We start from the raw sequence: 15,938 nt of genomic DNA on the forward strand, positions 1-15,938 counted from the left end.
CCCCCCAATGCTGCCCTCTACAGAATCCACCCCCCAAACCTCCAGGTATTTCCCTCCTTAGAGCTGGCAACCCTACTTTCCCCTCAGTGCCTGATGGTAGGCAACTTAGTTTGGTCCAGTCACCTACTTTGGCCTTTGGGAGAAAACACATTGGGGCCAGTCCTGATAGCGTTGCCAACTCCAGATGGTAAATTCCTGGAAATTTGAGGGATGGAGCCTGAAGAGGGTGAGGTTTGAGGAGGGGTGGGACCTCAGACAGGTACAATGCCATAGACTCCACCCTCCAAACCAGTCAGTCCCTCATGGGGAACCATGGTTGCCAATCTCCAGGTGAGGGCTGGAGACCACTCAGAATTACAACTGCTCTGCAGAAGGGAGGGCAAAAGTCAGCTGAAGTCAAAGGGGCAGATAATGGTAGGTTGATGGTTAGCTGGGAAGGAGATGGGATTGCCAACTCCAGGCTGGCAAATTCCTGGGGATTTGAGGGGTGGAGCCTGGAGAGGGTGGGGTTTGCGGAGGGGTGGGACCTCAGACAGGTAGAATGCCATAGACTCCACCCTCCAAACCAGCCATTTCGTCCTGGGTAACAATTGTTGCCAATCTCCAGGTGAGGGCTAGAGATCACTCAAAATTACAACTGCTCTTCAGGTAGCACAGATCAGTTCCTCTGGAGAAAAAAGTGGACTCTGTCAGTATACACTTCTGAGGTCACCACAGCAAATTGACACTGTTTGCCCAAAGCCAGAGCACTCTCCCAGAGCCTCTTTCTACATCTCGTTGTATTTATTTCCACAACGGGCCTTATTCCTAGTTTAGAATAAATGAGTCCAAAGGAAGAGAATATTCTTTCTACACCAGCTACTGCTGTTAAAAGTGAAATAACAGTCTCTAAATCCAAGTGCTTAAGTGACTTCCACTAATTCACTGGTGTGGCTTTCTTTAAAACATCATCAGCAAACATATGTTTCTTGAATGGTTTCCCCTTAGCTCTGAAATTTATTATAGTTGGCATTACAGATGAATGACTGCTGGATACCCATGTCATAGCTAGCGCCTCTTCCTCAGCACTTAAGTTTTGACCCTGGCACCAGATATTGACAATATTTGTGAGAAAATAAGCTGGAGACAGTGCTTGTCCCATTCATTTTAAAAAATATATTTGTTATTTAATTCTGTCAGTGTGTAGTTGTGTTTTTAAATGCTTACTCAGTTCCTTTCAAATTTTAACAGCATCAGCAATAAAACAACTATTTTTCTGTATTTTGTTTAAAGCTTCAGAAATGGGTTTCAAGATGCTCAGCATATGTTCAACATTTCTCTTAAGCCCAATGTTGAGGATTTTGACCGTGACAGTGCCATCTATTTTCTCTCTATTTTGTTCACAAACTGTCATCAGAATAGGCCAGTTCTTGATCTACTGTTCAAAACAGACCACTACAGAGTTCCATCTAACATCTTGTGGGAGCGTTAGCTTGGTTCCAACCATTCTTTTCAGAGCTGCAGCAGCAAAATGATTGTTATGGAAGTATTTAGCAATTTCAACAACATTAGTGTTTATTTCTGAAACACTGAAGTCTTTGGCTAGGAGGTGCAGCAAATGAGCACTGCAACCATATATTATTAGCTTTGTATTCCCTTCCTGCTCTTCTAAATGTCTTCTCCTCTTGGATACATTTGCAATAGGGTTGCCAGGTCTTACCTGGGTCCCAGTGGGGGGCTCCAGCCCAGCTCCTGGAGTCTTTGGTATGTGCGAACTGTGTGTGCCATAATGACATCATCTGGAAGTGATGTTATTGCGCCGGGCACATCATGCAGGGGCTGCTGAAGCATTTGGTTAAAAACTATATGGTCTGGCATGATACAATTCCTAGGGGTGGGGCTCCCCCCCACCAGTGGTGGATGGGGGACTGGAAGGGGAACCCCCACCCCCATTGAGGGGTTGGCAACCCTAATTTGCAGCATTGTCTGTGACCAAACTGCATACTACACATTTAGACATTTCAATTTTTGTTCACATGTTATTGTAGCTTTTGCTGCCACTTCTTGTAAGTATTCAGCGTGCATTTCCTGATATACCAATGGTTTCTGCAAGGAAGACATTCCCTTCTTCTGTTATACAAGCACATGCAACAGAATCATTGTGGACATTACTCTACCCATAAGACTTAAGTTAACAATTTTACCCTCTAGAACTGTTCCACATGGCCATTTCTCTGTCATCCAGCAGTTTCCCTGCAACATCTCCTTTGCTGGGTGCTGTATCCTAGTTTCAGTGACTGAACCTTATTAATGAAGTGTGGGTTTTCAATCTGATGGAAAGAAGAGTTTGTCGCATAAACAAAGTGTGCGATTTTTTCCATCAATTAACTCTTTTTTCTAATCTGCTCATTTTTATCACAAACTTAATATAAGAACATAAGAGACGCCAATGTTGGATCAGGCCAAAGGCCCATCCAGTCCAACACACTGTCACACAGTGGCCAAAAATACCAGGTGCCATCATAAGGTCCATCAGTGGGGCCAGGACATTAGAAGCCCTCCCACTGTTGACCCCCCCCCCAGCACCAAGAAGACAGAGCATCACTTGCCTCGGAGCCCCTATCTATACCTTGTGGCTAATAGCCACTGATGAACCTCTGCTCCATATGTTTATCTAATTCCCTTTTGAAGCCGCCCATGCTTGTAGCCGCCGCCACTTCCTGTGGCACTTGTCTGTGGTCGTTCCTGGACGGTTGGATTTTTTCTTTCTTTTAGGTGATATACTGTGGATGTGTCATGTATATGATGTGACAGAAACACTGTCCTGGACAGATAACTCTGAAACTGTAGAACAGGAGGATGGTGATATCGAAGGTGGATAGTTCCCAGAATCCTTTATGTTGATGATGGATTCCCCTAAAAAAAAAAAGTCAGTGCTGTTATTTTATTATTTATACCAATTCTGCTTATTTAGTATTACTCATTCTATTCACTGCCTCTCAGTACTGCCCCCAAAAGGAATATTTGCTTGTTTCAACTCTTTATTTCTTTATAACAACTGTATCAAAATGACAGCAGCATGCAGTAATAATAATAACAAAAATAATTTTGCTCAAACATGACAGTTCCTCAAGGCAGTCTTTAAGATATATGATGAAATAAAAACATTTACCAACCTGAAGATCCTGCCTGTTCAAACGTGATCCTTTTGTCATCTTCATCACTACACTTCTCATGATGCTGTTTCACTTGGGTCACTGGGCCTTGCGTTTCTGCGTTACAGTGTTCGCATTTTGCACACATGCCTGCCTTACCCATAGGTAGAGGAACTTCCCAAAATTCCCAGACTGGGTCTCTTTTATGGCCTGTTGCCATTATAGGTTTTCTCCTCCAGGGAAAGAATACACACAAAAATCCAAAGACTTGTGGGGTAGTCTGCTTAAAAGGTTTCACTTTCATTTTAGTGCTTGCCCCTCTCTCCTCACACTTAGCTTCTTGTGCAGATCTATTCATCTCCCAACAATTTTTTTTTTTAAATTTAGCACTTAAGAGGTAAGGGGTTGATTCTGTGTACATAGATTAACAAAGGAACAATCAGATTAAGGTCTTTTTCTCAGCTCTGTATGTTTATTTTATAATATTTTTGCTGTGAAGAAGAGGCTTGTGATCTCTGCAGAAACATATCCACAGTTTTGAGAACTGTAAAACCAAGCATCTGTGATAATATTGTCTAGATAGAAAAACTGTCCAATAATCTTGCCAGAAGCCTCTGGCAGAGCATGACATTGTGAATGGGTTAATGGAATTCATTTTCCCAGGGCTTTTTTTTGTAGAAAAAGCCCAGCAGGAACTTATTAGCATAATAGGCCACACCCAACAGCAGACACTCATTAGCATATTAGACCACACCCCCATGCATTCCCTTGGCTTGCCCGGGCACCCCGCAGCTGCGGCGAGCCCGGGCTAGCCAGCCCTTGGACAGGCCAGGGAAGTCACGGGGAGGCATTTAAATGCCTCCCTGATCCTTCCAGGCGCCCCGCCTCAGCGTCGCTGGGGGGTCGCTCTCCAGGCCTTCCCTCTGTAGCCACGCACACCTCCCTGTGTGCCAGGGTCCTAATCCAAATCACATCCTCATGCACCTGGGAATTGAGTTTCAGTGGGGACTTGCATCTTGAACCTCATTGGAAGTGTTCATGGCAATCTAGCCATAACCCTAAGATTGTGTACCATGTTGTTGTTAGATCCTGTGCCATGGTGACATCTGGTTAACATTTAAATCTGCCTTTTTATGCAGTCAAATGCACTCTTTATTGATATCAAGTAAACTGGAGTAGGTTGCTGATGTTAACTTGTGAAAAGACCTTTCCATTACTATCCAGAAAGATTCAGCCTTGTAATCCCCCCCAGCAATCCATTACAAATGTATTGCTAGTGCTGAGGAAATAGTTATTGAGGTTCCCTTAAAAAAAGACTAAAATGTAAACTATTGCCTGATATTTTTTAAAAATTGAATTTTACCTCCATAAAAATTTATTCTGTAAGGAGAGTCCCCATAAAGAAATATATAAAAGGAAAGCCATACAGGCTAGGAACTAGTTTGCTAGTGCCAAAATATACTATATATAATTTGTGGTAGATATTAGGGAGCAGAGTATACATGCCCCCCCCCGACCAAATGCAAATAAAAAGACAGGAGGAGGAAAAGGAGATCACATGTTCTTCAACTGTTCCTATAAATACTCAATTGTGTCTGAGTTGAATTTAGTCTTTCCTTCATATGCTCTTTGATGGCGAGAACCATTAATACTGAGAATATATATTTTTTCATCTGCTGTATATTGTCCTTGGTTCTGGAAATGTCGGGACTGTATACATTGGGCTAAGGTAGGGAGAAGTGGTTTGTATACAGTGGATCCATAAGAATAAGTGATGACTTATTTTCATTTGAGTGCAGAGAGAAGGGCTGGACTATAGGGGCAATAATTTCAGTACAAATTTGCTTTTGTACAAGTCATTTATTGATTTAATTCCTTAAATTTTGCCTTTAAATCTGAGGTTCTGAAATGGCTTGCATGAACTTTAAAAAAGATCAACATACCTAAATAGAGCATGTACACAAACAATTTGCTCATCTCTCACTCTTGAGATAATTTTATACTTGCTAAAAATACAAGGGTGACTTTAATATAACACCACACTGCATAAATGTATAGATTTTCTTGGCTAACATTTAACACTGTTTTGGGAGCTGAAAGAAGTTTGGCTGCTATTGGTGTTGCTGCTGATAGTCTAATCCATTCCTATGATATGATTTAAACTAATTTATGTGATAGTTTTATAGCAGTTATGCAAAACAATACTGACTATTCTGTGAAAAGAATTCGCTGCTGCAGTGTTTGAAGGTGATAAAGTGTCATTGATATTTTGATCTCTCATCCTTTGACTTTTCATTTAAGAAAATCACATTGCTGCTTTTGCAGAATCTTGCACAGTGGAAAAATAATCTATTTTAAGCTCTCGATTTATTAACCTAGAATAAGGAGTTGATTTAAAATGCTAAGAATGAGTGAGACACATCTTTTTGTTAGTTATAGGCTATAAGTCAGAGGTGTTGAACTCATTTGTTACGAGGGCCGGATCTGACATAAATGTCACTAATGTTGGGCCGGGCCATGTGTGCCATAAAATGTAACATGAGGTACTGGAGATATAAACTTTATAAAAATTATTTCAGATGCTGAATGGCAATAGCAAGCTTGATTGGATTAGGTGTGATATGCAGGGGGTAGTAAGCATGATATATCAGCATTGGTAATGAGACTGGAAACCTAGGTCTCAATTTGCTCCAGGAGGATTCAGTCCAGGAGGATGCAAAGAATACATAACTCTGAACATATGAGCAGTGACTTACAAGAGCTCAAACCCTACTAATGCCTGCTTTGTCATTTGGCATCTGAAATCACTTCAGTCTCCAAGATAAAAGGACAGATGGAATCACATTCTAGCTGTATTCGAAGAAGTGAGCAGTTACTCATGAAAGCTCATGCCCTGTCACAAATTTTGTTAGTCATTAAGACGTCACTGGAGTCTTGCTGCCTTCCACTAATAAAGATTGTAAGCTGTACTGTTAGGTTTCATCCCTCCCTCCCTCTGTTAGAACTGGAAAGGAGGATCTCTCCAAGTGAAATATGTGTGGATTTCAGACTGGACAAAATCCACTCAGTGCTAGTGATGATTATGAAACAATTAAAAAGCAAGGGGGAGCTTTAATGAAGAAAGTCAGCCAGCAAGGTGGGAGGGGAGAGAGGGAGACCACATGTTGAACTGGAATAGATGGATCCATAAATACATTTTTAAATTCTTATCCCAGATAGGCACAGAGAAATCTAATAAAAAAAACTTCTCAGAATAAGACAAGATAATTTCCCTTTAATTCCCTTTATCCCAAATGCATCTCCTTCCTGCCCCCTTCCTCTTTTAATGTGTGTTTGTGTGTGTGTGAGTGTGCAGGCACATGAAAGCTTATATCTGGAATAAAACTTATACCTGGAATAAAACTTATACCTGGAATAAAGCTACCTGGAATAAAACTTGGAGACACAGCAGCAGCCTAGGAGGACAAAGCAGGAGACAGCGATTGGGGAAGCTTTTCTCTGGTGCACACAGGTGCCCTCCAATGTTCCCTCTAAACTGTGGAGTATTGTGAGCAAAAATTCTACTTTGTGAGCTACTGGCATTAAAATTGTGAGCAAGTGATATGGCTGCTGCATAGATTAGTTTGCTCTGAAGCCATTCCTTCTGAGCTAGGGCAAAAATCTGTGAGCTGGAGGCTAAAAAGGTGTGAGCTAGCTCACACTAACTCAGCTTAGAGGGAACACTGGTGCCCTCTCTCTTTCCTTCCCCCCCCTTTCTTCCCAAAGGAGGAAAAGGCGATCTCAGCCACAGCAGCAGCCCTGGAGAATGAAGCAGGAGAGAGCGAATAGGGAAGCTTTTCTCTGGTGCACAAAGGTGTGTTCTCTCTTCCCTTCCCCCCCGTCCATTCCTCCCCAAAAGAGGAAGAGGAGATCTCAGCCACTGGAGGGAAGACAGACTTGGTGATGCAGCAGCAGCCCAGCAGGAAGAAGCAGGAGAGAGGAAATTGCTCAGGGGCCAGATACCAGCCCTGCAGGGGCTGGTTCCAGCCCGCAGGCCACATGTTTGACACCCCTGCTATAAGTATTGCAATGGGAGGAAGAGCAGCCTGGCCTGAGGAAGTACAGCATGTCCTTAGGAACGAGTGGCTGGAGGATGTAGAATAACATTTCTAATTACTGATACTGAATTTATATCCCACCTTTCTGCCCTCATTAGAGCCATCAAAGTGGCTAACAGGTTAAAAAATAGATATAGTAGAAACTATTTGTTTATTTATTTATACCACCCTCCCTGCATAGCAGGCTCAGGGCATTACATTAGATTCTGTAACCAATATACAATATACAGATAATTAAAAACAATTAAAAACCTTAATAAAATACAATAGCATTCCTATGATACAGATTCTGGTCAAAGCTTCACAGATGCAGTCTATTTTGAGTTTGGGTCCCTAGATAGTAATACAGATCTGACCCGCTGGAGGCCCAATAAAGGGGAGGGGGAAACACCTGCTACCCTAACTAAAAGCCTGGCAGAAGAGCTTTGTCTTGCAGGCCCTGTGGAACTATAAAAGGTCCCTCAGGGCCCTGATCTCATATGGGAGTTCATTCCACCAGGTAGGGGCCAGGGCTGAAAAGGCCCTGGCCCTAGTCAAGGCAAGACGGACCTCCCTGGGGCTGGGAACCACCAGAAGATGTTGGTTGGCAGATCATAAAAGCCCTTCGGGGCTCATGGAGAGGTGATCTGGCAGATATGCAGGCCCCTGCTCGTATAGGGCTTTAAAGTTGAGCACCAGCACCTTGAAATGGATCTGGTACTCAGTAGGCAGCCAGTGCAGTTCACACAGCACCGGGTGGATTTGCATCCGCACAGACGATGAAGTCAACACCCATGTTGCTGCATTCTGCAACAGCTGCAGCTTCTGGAGCAGAGTCAAGGGCAGCCCCACATAGAGAGAATTACAACAGTCCAATCTGGTCAGAAAGGAGGGAATCGCTGAGGGAACACCAAATGAAACCAAAAAGTCTTTATCTACTGGCAGAGCATAGCAACAGAAAGGGACAGATGAGTACCCCTGAGGAAAGAGCTCAGATTTTGGTGCCATGATCAATGCTCCCTCTAAGCTGTGGAGTCTTGTGAGCAAAAATTCTACTTGGTGAGCTAATGGCATTAGAAGTTGTAAGCGAGCGATTTGGCTGCTGCATAAAATTAGTTTGCTCTGGAGCCATCCTTCCTGAGCTAAGACAAAAATGTGTGAGCCGGAGGCTAAAAAACTGAGCTAGCTCACACTAACTCAGGAGGACCTCTGCCAGCTTGCTACCTGCCTAATTTCAGAAGTCTGGGGAACCCCCAGCAGGGCCTACGAATATGACCACAGTGATCAGGTAGGTTCATAAGGGAGGAGGCTGACCTAGAGGTACATAGTTTACAAGCCTTATAGGGCTTTGAGATCAGTGTCAGCACTTTCAGCCCACTCTTGTCAACATACTGGCTGCAGCATTCTGTACCAACTGAAGTTTCTGAACACTTTTCAAGGACAGCCCTGCAGAGAGTGCATTGTTGTAGTCTAATGTAGATTGTAACAAGGACATGGTCACATTAGCCAGATCTTTCTGCTTAAGAGAGGCTGCTGTTAGCTAACCAGTTGAAGCTGGTAAAAGACACTCCAGTCTACAGCTGCCCCCTCTTATCCAGCAGTAAACCTGGATCTAAGACCAACCACAAATTGCAAACCTTCAAGGAGAGTACAACCCTATATAGAGTGGGAGACACCTTAAACCCCGGGTTAGACTTTCTGCTCACGAGGAACACTTTTGTCAGGACTACAGTTCAGTTTATTAGCCTATTTCCACTCCAGAACTGTTTCTAGCCACCAGTTCACAATTTCTACAACCTCCCTGGGGTTGTCCAGAAGCATGAGGTAGAGCTGAATCATCTGCATATTGTGTTCAAATCTGCAGTAATTAGGAGGTCTAGCCTCTGTGCCTCCAATTTGTTTTTGTGAAGTACTTGAATAGTTTGCACCATATTGTATTTGGTTCTTGTTATGTATTGGTAGTGACCTATTGCCCAAGTTCTATGGATAGCTTCAAGTTGGCTTTGAAATATTTGCCTGATCTGTTATACAGAATGGTTTGATCATCTGTTGGAAAATTGGTTCCTACGAAACGTGGCTATTGTTCGCTAGCTCACCCATAAGAACATAAGAGATGCCAATGTTGGATCAGGCCAAAGGCCCATCAGGCCAAAGGCCCAACACTCTGTATCACACAGTGGCCAGAAATAGCAGTGCCATCAGGAGGTCCACCAGTGGGGCCAGGACATTAGAAGCCATCCCACTGTTGACCCCCCCCCCGCAAGCACCAAGATGACAGAGCATCACTTGCCCCAGAGTCCCTATCTATACCTTGTGGCTAATAGCCACTGATGGACCTCTGCTCCATATGCTTATCTAATTCCCTTTTGAAGCCGTCCATGCTTGTAGTCGCCAACACTTCCTGTGGCAGTGAATTCCAAGTGTTAATCACTCTTTGGGTAAGAGACTGGGACCTGATATTATCATTACAGCCAGGTCACCTTCATTATTACATTCTGCATGGGCTAAAGAAATTTAGACTGAAGAAATTTGGAGTGTTCTGTTTTGTGATTCCAGTGGAATACATGGACTAATCTTCTGACTTTGATGGTGGTTCAAACGCCTTTGGGTTAATTTCTGTGGTTTGAGCTTTGAATTTTTAAAGAGGTTTCTCTTTAATCACAACATTGTTTCCATGTAATGTTTGTGATTTTTTAATAGTACATGAGGACTTTAAACTGACACCACAAGGGGAAGGAGACAACCAATATATAGATTTAAATGATGGAGAGCAAACAACAGCGCCTCATCTGGGAAGGCTGGATCTAATTGAGCCAAAGGTGTGGGGCTTCAGGTGTCGAACCAGTGCTCAAAGCTTGGATAATAAGAAGGAAGAGCTGGTGCTTCTAATGCAGACAGAGGGATATGATTTAGTAGGCATTACAAAGACTTGGTGGGATGATTCACATGACTGGAATGTAGTAGTGGATGGATACGAGTTGTTCAAGAAAAACGAAAGGTTCGAAGAGGAGGTGGAGTGGCGCTGTATGTGAAGAGAGGGGTTTTTTGTCAGGAAATACTGCAGGAGGAGGACGACAGTCCACTGGAACGTATCTGAGTGAGGATAGGGGAAGGAAGGACAAATAGTATTGTGGTTGGAGTCTGCTACAGACCTCTTGACTAGGATGAGGAGGTGGATGCTGCCCTCCTTGAACAGCTTGACTGGGTATCCTATAACATGACCTGGTAGTTATGGGTTACTTCAACTTCCCTAACGTGTGCTGGGAGACAAACTCTGAAAAGCTTCCACAGGAGGAAGTGACCATGTCCTCCTAGAAAGACAGCACAAGAGCTGGCTTCTGGAGCTCTCTCAAGGCTGCAGGCCCAACATGTACAGCTGCACCAGGCTGCAGCCCAGCAGCTGAGCTGCTGCTGCTTTGTCTGTAGCCGCCGTGCCACAATGGAGGGGGGCAAATTTCATCACCCTGTGTGCTGAAGGAAAAATCAGTGTGCTGAAAGCTGAAAAAGCCTAGGTGAGAGCATGCGAGCTCATTTTAGAGGGAACACTGCATATAAGGGGTCCCAGAAAAGAGCAAATCCTTAACAGCCGTCATTTTGAAAAACAGTTATCTGCGAAAAGGGTCCAGATTTATTTCAGCAGAGAAATGTATCTAGTGCCATATGCAGCAGTAATGCCACATTCAAGACACCCAGTAATAGTGTTAATATGCAATCGTCTTTATCTGCTATTTTTTAGAAAAATAATTTTAATGGCATTTGCACTTCAGTTGCCATTCAAAAGCAGAACAAATTGTGCACAAATGTACAGCAGTTCAGCTGTAAGATCCCAGTCATTTGTCACGAGAGTGTTTGCGTTTCAGCCTTTTGCTCATTCTGTTTAATGTTCCAAGAGGATGTAGTTGCCTGGCGAGAGCAGCTTGACAGTAATTTTTGAATATCCTTAGAGGAGAAGCAACAATAAGGTATGTTCCATCAGCTCTACTACCATTTATTATTCAACTCTAGCTGGATGACCCTTAGTCCCCTACTGAAAATGACAGTACCAATAATGCAAACTAAAACATCACAGAAGGTTAATGCCAGAATCGTAAACAGAATCCTGAACACTGAGGTACAGGAAGTACCACACGAATTATACCCTTTATTAAGATTCTCCTGTGTACTGACTCTAAATACAAACATGATCTGGTACTGCTATAGATGGAGGAAATGGCCAGGTCAAGGCTCAGTCACAAAGAAATATTGGTACAAGCAAATGAGACAGGGATGATGGATTCGGGGTGTTCGGAGCTACACGAGCTGAAAATATACTCGAAAAATGCCTTATCAGTATTTTTCAGGTATATTTTGGAATCCTGAAGATTATCTGAGTTTTTTTGGGAAATCCAAAAAATTTCCCCTCAAAAATCTGGGATATATCCAGGAATTACTGGGGATGTCTGAAAAACAGCAGAGAGGCTGGAACAGATTGTTTCTGTCTCTCAGCTGTTTGTCAGGCTTCTCCTGAAGAAAGGTAAAGGTTCCCTTGCTCGAAAGCCAGTCGAGTCCGACTCTAGGGTTGCGGTGCTCATCTCCGTTTCAAAGCTGAAGAGCCAGCGCTGTCCGAAGACATTTCCGTGGTCATGTGGCCAGCATGACTAAACACCAAGGTACACGGAACGCTGTTACCTTCCCACCAAAGTGGTACCTATTTATCTACTTGCAATTTCTTGCTTTCGAACTGCTAGGTTGGCAGGAGTCAGGCTTCTACTGAAGTCCTTTTAAAGTTTGAAAGGACTGCAAAAGTCAGCCCAAGGATCAGCTGTGCCAATGGGGAGCAGACTGTGCCCCACTGGCTCAGCTTTGGGCTAGCTTTCATGCAATCCAGTTTAAACTGGGCTGCATGAGAAGCCAACCCCAGGATCAGCTTTGCTGGTGGGGAGCAGACTGTTAAAACCGGTCTACATGAGAAGCCAGCCCCAGGATCAGCAGTGCTGATGGGGAGCAGACTGCACTTTGCCGGCTCAGCTTCAGGCTGGCTTTCCCCCCTTCCAAATAATTTGGGATTTCCAAAAAATCCTGGATCCAAATGCTTGTACTGTTGTTGGGATCTGGGACTTTTCAGGAATCCCATTTTTCCCCAGGTTCAATAGACTGGAACCAAAAAATACCAGAAAAAAATTGCACACCCCTATGATGGATTCCTCCTGCCAACCTAGCGGTTCGAAAGCAAGACTTTGCAAGTAGATAAATAGGTACCACTTCGGTGGGAAGGTAACAGCGTTCCGTGTGCCTTGGTGTTTAGTCATGCTGGCCACATGACCATGGAAACGTCTTCGGACAGCGCTGGCTCTTCAGATTTGAAACGGAGATGAGCACTGCAACCCTAGAGTCGGATTCGACTGGCTTTCGAGGAAGGGAACCTTTACCTTTATGATGGATTCAGATATGCCATGGTAAAATGAAGCAATATCTTTAGTCAGCCATTACTGGTATCATTTAAAGTACCATAAACAGATTCTCATTTGTCGTACCATTAATATGAATGTATCAAGCTGCTGTGTTCGCAGTTGCAGTGAAGAACGTCTGTGCCATTTTGGAGAAGTAGAGGTGGTCTGTAAAGATTTTATTATTTTTAAAGATAAAAGTGTTCCAGTGTTCTTTTATAGACTTATGCTGTGGATCTTTTTATTTGAAGCTTCCATTTTAAATGTGGGAACAAGAACCTATGATGCATTAGATATTGTGAATAACTTTTAAACTTTTTGTGATAGCCTTTGACAATAGCAATAAAATTGGTATGTATGAAAGATCCAGTTTGGCGTAGTGGTTAAGAGCGACGGACTCTAAATCTGGAGAACCAGATTTGATTCCCCACTCCTCCACATGCACCCAGCTGGGTGACCTTGGGTCTGTCAATTTTCTCAGAGCTGTTCACTCAAGAGCAGTTATCTCAGAGCTCTTTCAGCTCCACTTACCTCACAGGTTGTCTGCTGTGGGGAGAGGAAGGGAAGGAGATTGTAAACTGCTCTGCGACTCTGAGTGAAGGGGCGGGGTATAAATCCAACTCTTTTCCTCCTTTTCTTCCTCCTCCTGATTCATAAAAGATAAATCCATGATATTTGGATTTCTTAAGGCATGAAAGCCAAATGGTGTGCCAAAATGAAAACTTTACAACTTTGGTCTATTATGCATGAGTGTTTCCCCTTGCTTTCAGTGTGCATGTCAGTTAACTTTTCTTTGTCATTCTGTGTGGAGAAATGCATTTTTTCTTGGGAGGCTTGAACTGAGCAAAACCTCCACAATGCGTTTTAACAGGGGTTTTCCCCCTCTGGGCAGAGACCAGGCTGGGAAGGAGATAATCAGTCAAAGGCTTTCCTGGGTCACCTCAGCTAAAAAATCCTAATAGGTCTAGCTGGAGACAGTGGGATGGCCAAGGGTCCCCCTTTCTCCCCCCTTCAAGCAGGAAACAAAGATTTAGAGGATTGAAGTGCTAGAAGGGTTTTAGGAAGAAACTGGAGATCTCCGGGAAAGCCTCTTTGACCCTGCCTGATCTGGTCAGTGGGTGGGGAAGAGAGAGGTATGCTTGTAAACATTTTGTTTTTAATAAATACTTTATGATTTTTGATGCTAGGAGGGGTTCTCTGCACCACATATACCTCCACTGTCTTGGACACTCTATTTTAAACTGAGCACTAGGGGAAGGCAGGCAGTTGGCAAATGGATATTGCTCCAGGGGCACACAAGGCAGTAACCTGTCCCTGTGGTGACCAGGCACTGGGCAGCAGGAGACACAGAGGCAAGGCCTCAGAACTGGAAGGGAAGCTGGGAGTCCTGACTTTCCCAGTGGGCAATTCCTTACAAAGGTCAGGTGGTGGCAGCAAGTTACCTGGGAGAAAGAAAACCTTCTCCAGATGTTGAAAAAAACCTTGGAAGGCAGGGTGAAATAGGGACTGCAGGCTAGAGAAGGCCCGTTCTGCCACATTCTGCATTGGTTTTTCTCTCTTTAGCACTCGGTTTGCTTTCTGGTTGCTGTTTCCCTGGGTTTTCTGAGAGTGCTTTTGTGCTGATATTCCCCTTGATTCCCTTCAAGTTGAAGGTAATTCAAAAGCATACCGATTCCCTCGGATTTTATCTCTGCCGTTTTCCTTCTCCTTGAGTTCACATCAAGGTCGTTCCTTCCACCATCCTTCCCCATCCATGGGTGTACAAGCTCCATTTCCCCCTTATTTTGTAGTCCTGTGCAAAGCATGGTGGAGTTGCAGCTGACTTTGCACAGGCGCACACACTCACACATTGCCAGTGATCACAACTTGCAATGCTAGTGTCAGTGGGTTCTACTGTGCATTCTGTACACTCAACATGTTCTCCCATATTATGAGATTGTGTGACTCCAATTTTTCACAGTGGCTGATAATACAGCAGAGAATCCTCTAGTGTTCCGCAATATGGGAAATTGGGGCTTTTCAGCTGCTTGTCAGCTTCAAATAATGTCTGGTCAATGTCATAGCATGGGGAGTGACAGAGAACAGGAGAGACAGAGAGGGAAGGTGAGGGGGAGAGAGCCTCATGCGTATTGAGTAGAACAATGCCTAAATCAAAAGAACCTGTGTCTTCAAGCTCATCTGCCAATGATTCAGACAATGGAGTTGAAAAAAGGCAAAAAGAAAAAAACAGGCAGCCCCCCAAAAATCTATAAAGAAACAGAAGACCGGTGAAAGCTCCAAAGGTGCCCTGAGCCTGCCCTGGTGGGGAGGGTGAGGTGTAAATTGAATTAATTAATTAAATAAATAAATAAATCTGAACAAAGTAGCAACAGAGATGAGAACATGTTTCAGATTGGTAAAATGAGATATGTCAGCATGCATGATTTTAAAGGCAAAGTCCTAATTGATATTAAAGAATACTGGATGGATCAAGAAGGTGAAATGAAACCTGGCAGAAAGGGTATTTCCTTATATCCAGAGCAGTGGAGGCAGTTGAAGGAACAGATTTTCAACATTGACAATGACGTAAGAAAACTGTAAAAGGCAGAGCCATACTGAAACACTACTGTTATAGTGTTAAGTATTGGCATTCGTTTTCTAAACTTATTTGTTTTGCAAGCTATTGTATATATCGATTGCAGAACAATATGTAAGATGAGCGCTTTTTACAATGTGCATTAAAAGTGTATTCTGAGTGAAGAATTTTTAAATTATTTATTTAATTTGATTTGTATCCAACCCTCCCCGCAAGTGGGCTCAGGGCAAGTGCCATAATAAAAGTCACAATACAACAAATTGACAGTTAAAATATATCTAAAAATCTATCTGAAAACAATATTCAGTAAAAGACCGGTGCCTCAACAGATTTCAGCAAGAAGCAGTTTGTTTCCAGGTGGCTATTTGGATATGAGGTCACTGGAGGGGAGGCCAATAGCTGGTGGGTTTTTTAAAAAGTCTTTTTTTATTATTTTATTTTATTAAGTTTTCAAAAATAAAATGAAATAGTGAGAGCAATACATTTTAAAGGAAATCCACGTCAATGTCTCATACATAACATCGTTTTGCTTACAAAATTAATTTTTCTGCTTATTTATAGTGTCTGGCAACATTCTATATTATCATGATATTTCTTCCTCTACAAACATATATCCAGAAAAACCCACAATTTCTACTAAAAATGTTCTTATTCTACAATAAAATATCAGATCTCACCAACCTTTACAAACTATATGATTATCTATATTTATAATTCTCTTATCTTG

At 43.0% G+C, this 15,938-nt stretch overlaps 1 protein-coding gene and 1 pseudogene across 1 annotated transcript in view; both read left to right on the top strand.

Annotated features, from left to right (window-relative positions):
• The window catches only part of TMEM163 (transmembrane protein 163), a gene marked incomplete at its 3' end in the record, with an annotated part of 147,989 nt that overhangs the window by 43,786 nt on the left and 88,265 nt on the right, over window positions 1–15,938 (top strand). The gene's annotated exons all lie outside the window — the stretch shown is intronic.
• LOC107122660 lies at window positions 14,778–15,216 on the top strand (annotated as a pseudogene).

This window comes from Gekko japonicus, unplaced genomic scaffold, assembly GCF_001447785.1.
Source record: "Gekko japonicus isolate JY-2015 unplaced genomic scaffold, Gekko_japonicus_V1.1 scaffold1924, whole genome shotgun sequence".
In the NCBI taxonomy this organism is placed as follows: domain Eukaryota; kingdom Metazoa; phylum Chordata; class Lepidosauria; order Squamata; family Gekkonidae; genus Gekko; species Gekko japonicus.